Genomic DNA, 13,580 nt, shown 5'->3' on the forward strand with positions numbered 1-13,580 from the left:
TGATGAATATAATTTAAAATTCAAGTAGGTGAAGTAGATTCAAATTTGTCGCAGTAGGGGTTACTTCAGTTTAGGAATTTTCACACCACGCAAAGCAGCACGGTAGCTTCCAGCACAGAAGTCTGAGTTTGTTGAGGAAGTTGACGCTTCTAATCCAAGAGGGTTGGAATAGGCTTTTGAGGGCAAATCGATTCCTAGTTGAGTTGACACAGAGCCTTAGAGGTTGACGCAGGGCCCAAGTAGGGGCATCGCAGAAGTAGCTGGGGAACTCGTGGTTTAGCTGCCGGATCAGCCGGGACTTGCAGTGTAGAGTGAGGTAATCTCACTAATTTCTTCTGCCAAGTGATTTTCTCTGTAACTGGATTGCCGGAGGGCATCCAGCGGTTGTATTTAGAAATACTTTTGGTTAATAATAAAACCCTTAGATTTGTTGCACCAGTTTTCCCACATTGGGTTTTTCCGGGGACGTTTGTCCAAAAATAATTGTGTCATTTGTGTTGTATCTTTCTCTATCGTTCAGTTCTTGTTTCGGCATATTATTTAATTGATGTAGGCTGCAATGTATGCATTTCGATGTTTGCCGAAGGAAACTGCAAATAACTTGTTCATGTAAATCTAACAAGTAGGAGAAATATCATCAGAGGTTGCAATAGGGATTTCGGGTTTAAGGAATTTTCACACAAATATCCTCCTACATTTGGCAAAGCATGATGAGGAACAGGGACTGGTTATTGGGGGCCTCTATTGAGAGGTAGGGAATGGATCTAGTGGCAAAATAGGTTTGGATGCTATTCGGTGATTGTAGGGCAATCATTCCCTATCGGCACCTCTCCTTCTAAATCTGCATGGTAGACATATCATTCATCTTTTACATATTGTTACTCTTTAGGAACATCCTTTTTATTTTCAGTCCTGGCTTAGTACAGCTGAAATTGGTCTTCTTGGTTGTATGGCGACAGAATGGGAGCATTACATATCTCAGATTAATGATGCAGGGATAACTATTTCAGAGGAGCAAGATCGGATGTCATGGGTAGGACAAACACTCAAGAATTTGATTTCTATCAGAGAAATATACAAGAGTATCTTACACTCTACCCACTGCGGAGGATCACAACTGGTATCAAAAACTATGGTCTAGGGAGTTGCCACTAAAACTCAAGTGTTTCAGATGGCTGTCCTTAAACAACAAAATCCTCTACATTTTCTGGGGCATCTGGTGATGCAAGAACTGAAAGATTTTTGAGAATAAAAAGGTAGATGTGATAAAAACAATGTTGGGGATCACGGCTTATTTCTCAGAAATTGGACCAAGGGAAAAAGTATAGAAACTGAGAAAAGCGCAAGCATTGGATTTGAGGCAAAGTTTCCCGGTTGGTTTTTTCAATGGAGCTTGCTCTAAAAATTATTGTGGCTGCGGTGCTCTCATCATTTCTGAACTAGGCACATCCTATCATTTCTGGTGGGAGGGAGGCAGGGGCTCCAACAACAGGGCAGAAATTATAGCTTTATGGGGCACTCTCTTCGCTGCAAAATGGCTCAACATCAATGAATTACAGGTATTTGGGGACTCTAAGTGCATCATTGAGTGGGTTTCAGGCCTATCTAGTTTCCACCCTCCATTGTTAACAAATTGGATGAAGCGCATATGATTAGTTGAAGGTACTTTTCAGCAAATCACATACAGGCACATCTACAGGGAACATAATCACATTGCAGACAAGCTTTCAAAAAGAGGAGTTGGGAAAACTCCAGGAGTCATTTTTTTATGCTGCATACAATCATGAAACCAGGACTGACACAGGCAGTATTTCCATCCTTTAGCCTCTGCTTCTTTTCACAAGATAGAGACTACAAATACTGATATTGTTACCAGTTTTCACATTCTGTTTTGGAAAATGTTGGGTATAAAGAAACAGGTCTTTTTCTAAGGACTACTTATTAGGCATTATTTTGACAAAGAAAAATATGTATATATCTTGGAACTCTTTTGTAAGTTTTCTAAGGACTACTTTTCAGGTATTTTTGGACAAAGAATCATTATGTAACTCCCGAACTGTATGACAGATCTATATACTGATCAGAAAAAGAAATTTGTAACCTGAACTTTCTTTTATATATATAAAAGTTAGCTTTTTTTCTCCTGGAAAAAAAACAAAATCAGCTTTATATCTAGTAGGATTTTCGTTGACCGTGGTAAAGATAAAACTTTTTTGTGCCAAGGACACACTCTTTCTCCAACGTCAGCGAGCTGGGTGGGCGGGATATAGAAATAGTAAGTGCCCTACATGCAATCATATTGAGGGGTAGGCTAGCAGGAAATATATGAATTCACACCTTATTCTGTCATCTTCATGATTTCGGGCAATTGTTACATTATGCCAGGGAGAGCGAAGGTCTATAGGTGGCAACCTCTGTTTCATGTGTTCTACTAAACTAAAGAGGGTTTACACAATAGCACCTAAGGGTCGCAATAGCTCTACAGTCTTCTCCACCAATAGATTTATGTTCCCATGTTACAACTTTATCTATACAAATGAGTAGTTAACTTTCGTAAGCAAGCAATTCATCCAATCGATACGAGCATCCCTCATCTCTACTGTTCCCTCCCTTCCACAAAGAAAGAAATTCCCTACGGCTAATCTTCCTCCTTCTATAGCTAGGGAAATGCAATGAAATGATTTGGGGAGGGCATAGAAATGAAAGTCAAAGGCGGGCTGAGAGACGCTCATTTTAGTGGGTTTGGTCGGTGAGAGAGGAAAGACGGTCCTACTGAACGGATTGGATTTCTACAATCAAGGTGGATCGATGGGCACTCTCAATGGACCCATCTACCTTGTCGATTTGGAAAGGACCTCGACTGCAAGATATTGAATCTATTCCATGCAACAAAACGCAGATTTACCATCTGCAAAAGGATAGGAACGGAAATAATGAGATCAAGCAAACTTCCAATATTTACAGAGTGGTTGGCAATAGATGTAGATTTCTAGGGGAAAGGGTAAATTATTGCGTAGATAATGGTCCTCACTGGACGTCCACATCTTTACTGAGCTATGCCCAACGTGTTCAACCTTTCCCAGGGAGGGAGGAGTTTCTCGAATCTCATCCTATTCTATTACGTATGTAATACTTATGTGTGCCGCATGATCAATAAATAAAAAAGCATGTCTTATTACCACAAAAGTAGTGTTTTTATGTGATATATAAAGCGGTTTCAGACCAGCTGCTCAATTGGCTTTCGGAGTTTCTTTTATTACGTATCTAAGATTGTGAGTTCTAAGTTCGAGAATAGGGAATAGTGAGGGGAAGTCGAGTTCTCGCTGAGCTGAGAAAATATAGCATGCCACAGTACTCTGAATTGATAGAGTTGATCCTAAGGCAGGCAAGACTTGGTTTTCTATTGTTATTGTAGCTATAGCTTTTGACGTAGAATGAATGGTTCGGTTACTCTAGCCCCACATAGATTGGGAATGTCGAGAATGAATATAGAGAGGGCTCATTGCCTCACCATCCCCCAGGTAGGATAGATGGAAAGTGGTTCAGGTAGCTCAATTGGTTAGAGCAAAGGACTTCAAATCTTTGCCTTCCCTTTAGTCAAGCAAGCTTCCATTCCTCTATTTTGTTCCCCAAAAAAGAGCGTCCGCTCGTACCTTTCCCTTTTGAGGGCGAGACACTTGACGCTCCTTGCTCCTTGCCAAGTTACTTATTTGGTGAAGGGGTGGACAAGCAATAAATACCTTGCTCCGGCAGTTTTATGTTCTAGAGGCAGGGGCAGCCCTCTCTTTCCCTTTTTTGGATGACTTATTTTTCTGTTTCTGGCTTCTGCATTGAACGGGCGGGTTGGAGCTTTTGTTTTCTGGTCTTGGAGGTTATATTTTCCTCTGTTTGAGGTCAAGATCAATAGATTCCCCTGTTTTGGTTTCTATTTCTGTGAGCGATGTTTTTTCTTTTTTGGGGTGATCTATGTATTTCTGGCGATCTCTGTTTTCTCAGGCTGGAATTCTAATGCTGCTCTCTGCTGAGAGTCGATCTGATCTGTGCTTCAATGTAACCTCTTTTTCTTTTAGGTAATCAAAGACGGCTGTTTTTTTCTTCTTGGAAAAAGCGATAAATACCTTCAAACAACGGGATTTAGTGGGGGAATTAAAGGCTCTATTGATGTCTGGGTTCTATTCGCAGGGAAATCCTGCCAAATACAGATTCGTAGACACCGGGATTTATTGGGGGAATTAAAGGCTCTATTGATGTCTCGGTTCTATTCATAGGGAAATCCTGCCTCGTACAGAGTCGGAGAACGCATTCTCATCTAGGGGAAAGAAAATATCCATATGAAATGAAATGAAATGATATTTTAAGGTCTACGAGATTAAAAATAGTCTATGAGACTATTAGTTTTCTGTTTTTCGCTCTTTGCAATTCAGCGATTTTCCAATTCAAATTGATGATGCGCTGACTCAATCTTCCAACAATCCCTTCGCTAAAAAGACAATGCCAAGACACTGATGCTAACATGTTCTCATAACTTTCTCTGATGTCTTTGAATGCATTACATTCCAAAATGAAATGTTTTTCTGATTCCACGGTGCCAAACGTGCAAAATGCACACACTCGTTCTTCCCAAGCTTATTTAGGCCTTTTTCACCGTCATGTTTCACACCGAAGTTGATGTGAGTTGGTCCTTAATTGAGCAATAAGAATTTTTGCCCTCCACGAAATGCTAGCTCCAATGAACTCTTTTTGTTGTAAATCACATGTAGGGTTGAATTCCTCAATGTAATATTTCTTCTTTCTACCCAACTCTTTTCCCCATACCTTTTTACGAAACTTCTCCATAACAAAATCCTTTAGCTCCTTGCTATTTGTGGGATAGGGATTGAGGTAGATATTCCATTTTTGCATCCATGTGTAGTTTTGTTTCATCCACATTTTCTTTCTTTCACTCATGCCTTCATTGAAGATAACATTAGGCCATCTACCTACTCTCATTTGTTCAATTTTTTTTAGGTATCTTATGAGCCGCACCATAGCAATTGCTTCAATGGAAGTTGCTCCTGTTTCACTCAACATTATCTCATAAGGTACAAAACATTTTATTTTGAACTTGCTCATGATCAAGCATTTTTGGATTTTCTCAATTTGTTTCCATTTTGAGACGGGGGTGCTGCTAGCCCACAATTCACACCCATATAGCATCACTGGACAAACTAGGAGTCCAAAAAGCACTTTAATCGTTTTCCAATCCCATAACTTTGTCTCTCTACATCTGTTTTGAAGAGCATATAATGTTTTCCACCCTCCTAAAATTCTCTTCTCTTTGTAGTCCTCCCAATTGAGTTTGTTGTTGAAATCAATACAATATCATCAGCGTATAAAATAAGCTTTATCACGAACTCCCCCAATCAAACACCATCTCCACCTTGCAGATTTAGCCACTTCCAATTTATGAATATATAGACCAAAAAGAGTGGGGGATAGAGGGCAACCTCGCTTGACTCCAATGTCACTTCTAAAGTTTTCTGAAATCTCTGCTGAGGTTCTAATTTTGACTTTCACTTCTTCATAAAGTCTATGGACACTGGCTCTATAATGCACAGGAATTTCAAGTTCTTCCATTCTACGCCACAACTTATCCCTAGGGACTGTGTCAAATGCTTTTTTGAAGTCAACAAAGTAGCAAAATACTTCTTCTTTGTCCTTTCAAACCTTTTCAACAATATGTCTCAACGTGATGCCATGATCCACTGTAGAATGTTTCGGCCTAAAACCCGCTTGTCCTCTTGCCCTCTTTTCTTTTACTTCTGCCCACTCGCTAATTCTATCTTCTAACATGCTGCCGAAAAGCTTTGCAAACAAAGGATTGATCATAATTGTTCTATAGTTGGATGGATTATTAATGTCTCTACTTTTAAAAAGGGGTATCGCTAGGCTAGTTGTCCAGTCTCTTGGGAATCCTCGCTGAATGATGTTGTTGAATATTTTCATGATGTGCGATGCAAGAACGTTCATTCCCCATTTTAGATACTCTGCTTGAAATTCAACCAAGTCCTTTGCCTTTCCTGTTTTCAGCGTCTTAATTCAATTCTCCACCCCCTGTAATGAGAAGAGCTTTGAATTTGTGTGGAAAGGCTTACTGCTTATTTTCTGTTTGGGACAAGTTTTCCCAAGGGAAAAGGGGAATTGATTTATTCGTTTTTGTTATCTATTTATCAGCACAGTGACAAAGCATTCATGAATGAAATTTTAAAGTCTACTATTATCTCTGTTTTTAGTATTTTATAATTCAATCTTTATATTACTTAAATTAATCTTTTTGTTACACAAATTAATAATAATCTGACTTTCTAACAGTTTTTCATTGAAAAAGCAATGCCAAGTAATTTATACCAATATATTGTTATAACTGTTTCTTCTGAAAGCATCATATTCCAAAATGAGATGTTTTTCAGATTCTACTGCCTCAAAAATGCAAAAAATACACACCATTTTTCCCCAATTTCTTTAGATCTTTTCCACCGCCAAAAAATAAAACACCTACCATCTACAATGAAATATGAGTTTTGTTTATGCTCAAATCACCTCATTACTTGTCCAGGCTGCCACCAATATGATGCTAGTATCTTGCCTAAATACCGGGAATGACACAGGGGAACCCTTACCACCGTAGACTAGTAGTTCAGGGAACGCAGGGACCACCAGGAGAATTTCAAAAATTCCTATGTAGAACCACGGAACAATACCGGAGGACAACAATTATATCTATTCGTTTATGTATCGAGGTGTAGCACGTCACTTCTCTCTATAATTCTCTAAGTCAATTAGCTCATTGAATCATGCACAATGTCTACTATCGCATCATGGCAAATTATCTCCATTCGTTAGCACGGTGAATCACAGGAATCCTTATCTCATTTATTAGCTAGCGTTACAGTCATTACCGTAAGCAAACAATCAATCAATCATGGTTATCCATATGAATCAAGGAATAAAATTAGCTAATATATTCTCAAGAATCAAATCGAAAGAGCGCTAAGTATGAGTACATAAGCATCGCTATTCATTTCTCTCATTGAAGAACCTTCAACCTCGGGTGATTATCTAACGCCAAGCACTATAGTTAAATGTTCCCACCACTATGATTGATCCCTTGCAACCTGTGTAACAACAAACCACCTCTTTCATAGCCATCAGGAACCTCAACCAGCTTTTACAGGTCATCTAGTACTAACTTCAGTATATAATCATGCATGGAACAACGACATCTCAGTGCCAAAACCACCCTTACCACAGTATATTCTAATAAATGCATCCTGTATCCCCAATCAATGCTCTTACAAGTCAGAAGGTCTTATTTTCTGCTCTTCCTCATTATAGAATTTAAAAAAGACAATTGCAATATATTGAAGTGGCAAGGAATATTCATGATAGGAAAATTAAATTGGGTAGAGATTTTAAAGATAAGAAATTAGAAAATAAAATGTTGATTTATTCAGGATAATAAAATTGAATTTGGTATATATTTTTGAAATAGATTTTAAAGATCAGAAATTGGAAAATAAAATGTTGATTTACAAATTGTCGAGCATAACAAAATTAAATTGGATATAGATTTTAAAGATAAGAACTTAAAAAATAAAATGTTAATTTATAAGTATTCTAAGTAACGATAATATGGAATTTCTTCTAAATTATTTATTACAATTAAATATGAATTCATGATATTAATTTGGAAACTATTCTAAACTATTTAGTGTAAACTTCATTTGAAAAATAGAGAATGAGTACTGATCATTTACTAAAAGAGAAAACACAACATCATACAAAACCCCACCACAATTTTACCCTAAAACAATTCTCCACTAATATAAATAAGTTGATTGAAAGGAAAATAAATCAACATGCATAAATAAGGTGATTAAGAAAAGAAAATAGAGATAACTGAGTTTTAATTTTTTGGGATAAATATGTAAAGGTAGTTTTACGAATAGAATCCCCTCTTTATATGTTTCATCTCTCGCTTACAATATTGTTATTTTATATCCTATAATATTTTTCGAAGTTACAAAAACAACAAATCCTTCATCACCCTATTGAGTATTCTAACGTAACTCAACAAGATTTTGAATAAATAATATAAAAGGATGCACCTCTACGGTGTGATCTTATGAGAGTAAAATAGGAATAGGGTTGTCAAAGTCAAGATGTAAATCAATGAATTGTTATTTGCTTGAATTTAATTTAATTTTAAGGAAACTCCAACGACATTTTGAATAAATAATATAAGGGGATGCACCTCTATGGTGTGATGGTGTGAGAGTAAAATAGGAATAGGGTTGTCAATTGAGTTACACTCGATGAGTGTCACTCATGGAGTGTAGCTCAATTGACAATCACCTTGCTATGAAGTATAATGTAAAAAGAATAAGGTTATTAAAATCGAGATATAAATCAATAAATTATTATTTGCTTAAATTTAATTTAATTCAATTTATTGTTCATTTGAAAAAATGAAGCTCTCATTACAAAGCATTTATCTTCATATGGTTCATTTATTTAAATAAATCAAATATATTCATATCATAAATTACATATAAGTAATTGTCAAATTATAAAATATATTAGTCCTTGTCAAAAAATATAATTTATGTCTTTAATCCTATAATTATTATATACTAAAGGGAAAATAAAAAAAATTATACAAATAAATAATAATCAACTCTAAATTTTTAATTATATTTCTCTAAATTTTTAATTATAATATATATAATCTTCATGAATTTAGGTTTATGTGATCCATATCGTGTTTGAAAGAGAATTATTATTTGCTTAAATTTAATTTAATTCAATTTATTGTTCATCTGAAAAAATGAAGCTCTCATTACAAAGCATTTATCTTCATATGGTTCATTTATTTAAATAAATCAAATATATTCATATCATAAATCACATATAAGTAATTGTCAAATTATAAAATATATTAGTCCTTGTCAAAAAATATAATTTATGTCTTTAATCCTATAATTATTGTAACGACCCATCTTTAATTGCACATATTATGTGCCCCTGTATAAAAAAATAATAATACTAAAATATAATAATAAAGCAATAAAAAGGATAATTATAAAATAGAATAAAGATTTAGTATTGTATCAATAATTAATTAATTAATCTAAAGTTCTAAAGTTATATTAAAACAAACATAAATAAACTTTATATATTAGAAAAAAATATATATATAAATAAAACAAAGTATATATATAAGGTACATATCAATATAATCAAGTAATATAAAGTATGTCATATAACATAATAGTGTTAATATATATATGATGATCAAACATTATAATACCTTCAATCTTATATATATATAAACCATCACATAAAAAGAAAAACCTTGAGCAAAGCACAAACTTCTGTACGGGAGGATGACTCACAGCTGGAGGAAGCTGTCACCGCGAGAGTAAGCGGTGGAGTCGTGGGTGTCCAAGGCGGCCACCGCTTAGCCCTGACTATAAAATCACCGAGATAGGGCTGAGAAGGGACAGAAAAACGGAGAGTGGAGAGGAGGAGAACCAGGAAATCAGGAGTTTAAACCAGAGGGAGCTTTACATTGATCTGAGGTTCTGGGCACGGGGCAGTGAGCTTCGGTGAGAAGCTTACTGGATTGGCTGGGGGGAATTGGTTTCCCGGTAATCGGATCAAAATAACCGCGGCGTCATCAACTACATCGGAGCAGGCAGTAGTTCAGGTAGGTGTTCGAAATTCCTTACAGTTACTGTATTTCTGTTCTGTTTTGGTTATTACCGTATTTACTGTATTTCAGTTCTGTTTTGGTTATTACCGTATCTAGTTCTGGTTATTTTCGAAGTTCAGTATATGGTCTTTACAATTATTATATACTAAAGCGAAAATAAAAAAAATTATACAAATAAATAATAATCAACTCTGAATTTTTAATTATATTTCTCTAAATTTTTAATTATAATATATATAATTTTAATGAATTTAGGCTTATGTGATCCATATCGTGTTTGAGAGAGAAATCTTCGACGAAAATCACATCAGGATGCTTATGTCTATGCGTTTCGAACCAACCAGTGTAGTTCATCGTTAGGACAAGTTGAATGAAAAGATCTCGCTTTGCATATTAAATAGCCATAGCAGAATATCTATATTTCATAACCAGGTAACGGCTATGATGGCAACGACTAAATTTGACTAGGCACAGTTAGTTTGACTAGGGGGATAACCTTTATTTAATTAAATAAGTTAAATTGAGAAGGTTATATTTTTATTAAAGTAAATGGACCATTTTATAATTTTAAATATAATTTAAAATAATCAAAAAAACTAAATTATAAAATAAGTTAATAAAGAAATTATTAAATAAATTAATTTAAAATTAATAGTTAGTTGACAAGGTAATCATATATATAAATAATAGAGTAATTAATAGTTTGTTGCAAAAGTTATTATATAAATATTAGAGTAAAATAGTTAGTTATATTTTTATTCAAATATAAGTTAAAGGGACTATACTTATATTTATATATATTTTAAACTAAATTAATTATAAAATAAATTAATTTTAAATTAATAGTTATTTATAAAGGTTATAAATGATCCAAACTGACAAGAATGTTCTGACAAATTTTTAATTTATTAAAATTATTAAATAATAATTTTAATAATAAATTAATATTTTAAATTAAATTAACTATAAAATAAATTAATTTTAAATTAATAGTTATATATAAAGGTTATTAAATAAATTAATAGTTATATATAAAGGTTATTAAATATATAAATGTTAGAGTGATTTAAGGGTTAGAAATAATATTTAAATATTTTAAATTAATTAATAATTTATTTAAGGGTTAAAGATTAGTTTCAAGATTATTTTGCAACAAACTACTAATTACTCTATTATTTATATATATGATTACCTTGTCAACTAACTATTAATTTTAAATTAATTTATTTAATAATTTCTTTATCAACTTATTTTATAATTTAGTTTTTTGATTATTTTAAATTATATTTATAATTATAAAATGGTCCATTTACTTTAATAAGAATATAACCTTCCGAATTTAACTTATTTAATTAAATAAATGTTATCCCCTTAGTCAAACTAACTGTTCCCCTGTTAAATTTAGTCGTTGCCATTATAGCCGTTACCTGGTTATGAAATATAGCAGTTGGATGGCTATTTAATATGCAAAGCGAGATCTGTTCATTCAACTTGTCCTAACGATGAACTACACTAGTTGGTTCCAAACGCGTCGACATAAACATCCTGATGTGATTTTTGCGGAAGAATTCTCTCTCAAATATATAATCTTGTTTTCTTATTATTTATAATTTATAATATTATTAAATAAAACCTTCCTTTAACACTTTCTTGGGAGCTTTTAAAAAAAAATTGAGAATTAAATATTTATTCTTTAAAGGAAAATTAAGTTGAAAATTATTTTAAGTAATCAAGATTTTTGGATTAAAATAAACTAAGAACCATCACAAAAACACATTTAATAAATAACCAAAGACAAGTCCATATAAGATGGTTTAGAATAAATATTATGTTTGAGATATCAATAAGGTGGAAAATATATATATTATGTATGGTTGTTTATTGAGGTTATAATTTTGATTAGATGAGTATTTTTCGCAAAAATTAGGTAAGTTTTGTTTTGTTTGTTTGTTTGTTTTTTTTTTTTTAATTGATTCTTAGAGTGTTTGAATAGTTTTTTAGTGGAAATGGATTTAGCACCATTAAAATATTTGGCAAGTTTTTTTTCAAAAAATTTAATTCTCAGTGTCCTAAAGCTTAATAGTTATAACCCGTATTCCCAAAATTTCCAGCAGATTTCATAGAAATACAACCAAAATTTCTATTATTTTAAAAGTAAAAAATGTGACCGAGTTAGACTACTTGGTATAAGACGATAACATAGTGAAAATCGAATATAACCCACATTCCCAAAATTTCCACTAAATTTCATAAAAAACAACGAAATATCTATTATTTTAGAAACAAAAATATAGCTCATTAGACTACGCTAGGATGATGACACAGTGAAAATTGGATATAATATTATGATGAGGATTTTCAGTTCGTACTTTTATTTAGGATTAAATTAACAATAATAAATAACATAAAGTGATCGATAAATAAACTTTGAAAAACATGTTGAACGCCTGCTGAAAACTGGGTTTAGAAAACAGTGAGTTAAAGATTCTTTAAACCGTGATGGATTATAATCCTTTAACAAATAATTAAGAAATTGATTTATGATTAATTATAATTTTTATTAAATAATTAAGAAATTAATCTATTGTGATGGGATTAATTTAAATATTGAGAAGTTTTTTAAAATATTATATTAGATATTATTGAAATTCAACTAAGTCATTTATTAATTTTTTAAAAATTTTAAATAATCTACTTAACACATTATATGTAGAGTGTGATATAGAGTGTGATGCTCATTAATTTTAAACAAATATCATCCCATTCCCTTAAGGGCAGCCAGTATTAAATTGACATAGGGAATCATTTAATTTTGGGAAAGACGTGGAGACAGGTGGGTTTGACAGTGAAACAAACGACAATCAATTCATAAAAAAATTCAAATCCCCAAGAAACCAGGATAAGCCCCCTCCCCTGTTTTGAAGAGCCTGAGTTTCATTGCACAAAACGCATACGCTATCTACCCGACTACGAGCTTTCTTTCCATTATATCATTCACTTTCATCATCTCTATCTCCACACAGATAAATCCGATTTCAGAGCCGAGAAAATTAGAGGCACCATAAGGTAATAAACGTAGCAGGGCAAGGATTACGTGAGCGGCACATTTGGGGTTATGTTATGTAATATCTTGAAAAGGGTTCTATGTACTGCTCTTTCAAGTACCTATCAGGCAGGAAAGCATCCCGCCTTTTCGGGGAGAATGTAAATGGGTGCATTAGGATCCGAGGATTGAACGTCCAATATGTCAAGGATAGCAGGGGAAGTGTAGCGTGTCAGATAAATTGTTGGTACCGAAACAAGAAAAGAAGAACTCAATCAGATCCGACACACATATATATATATATTTTTCTGGATCTAAATTGTGTGAACATAGAAAGTATAATTTTTTTTTATCGTTGTGCTTTTAGGTTAAGATTGTTATGGGTATTGTTACTCTTAGACAATTAAATTCTGAAACTTTGTGAATTAATCAGAAAAATTATCTTCACCTGTATAGATTCATTATTTAACAACATCAAATCTTATCATGGAAGGGATATGATGGACCGCCCATCAGACTTCTAGAAATTAAAATTGTGCAGAGCTAAACTCACCCTATATATCCTATATATATAACCTAAATCTAATTCCTGGATACATCATTAAGATTTGGAGAATACCTATTGACGCATCCCCTGATGATGGACAGACTCACTTGATAGTCCGAAACGTTGGGTTCACAAAAACTCTACAACAGATCATTCTTCCTCTATCTAAAGATATTAGCATTTTTAAAAACAACACAAAAAAGACCCAACAAATAACAGAATCTACAACTTAAAGA

This window comes from Pinus tabuliformis, chromosome 7, assembly GCF_031772625.1.
Source record: "Pinus tabuliformis cultivar Carrire ecotype Pingquan chromosome 7, CPIR1, whole genome shotgun sequence".
Taxonomy (NCBI): Eukaryota; Viridiplantae; Streptophyta; class Pinopsida; order Pinales; family Pinaceae; genus Pinus; species Pinus tabuliformis.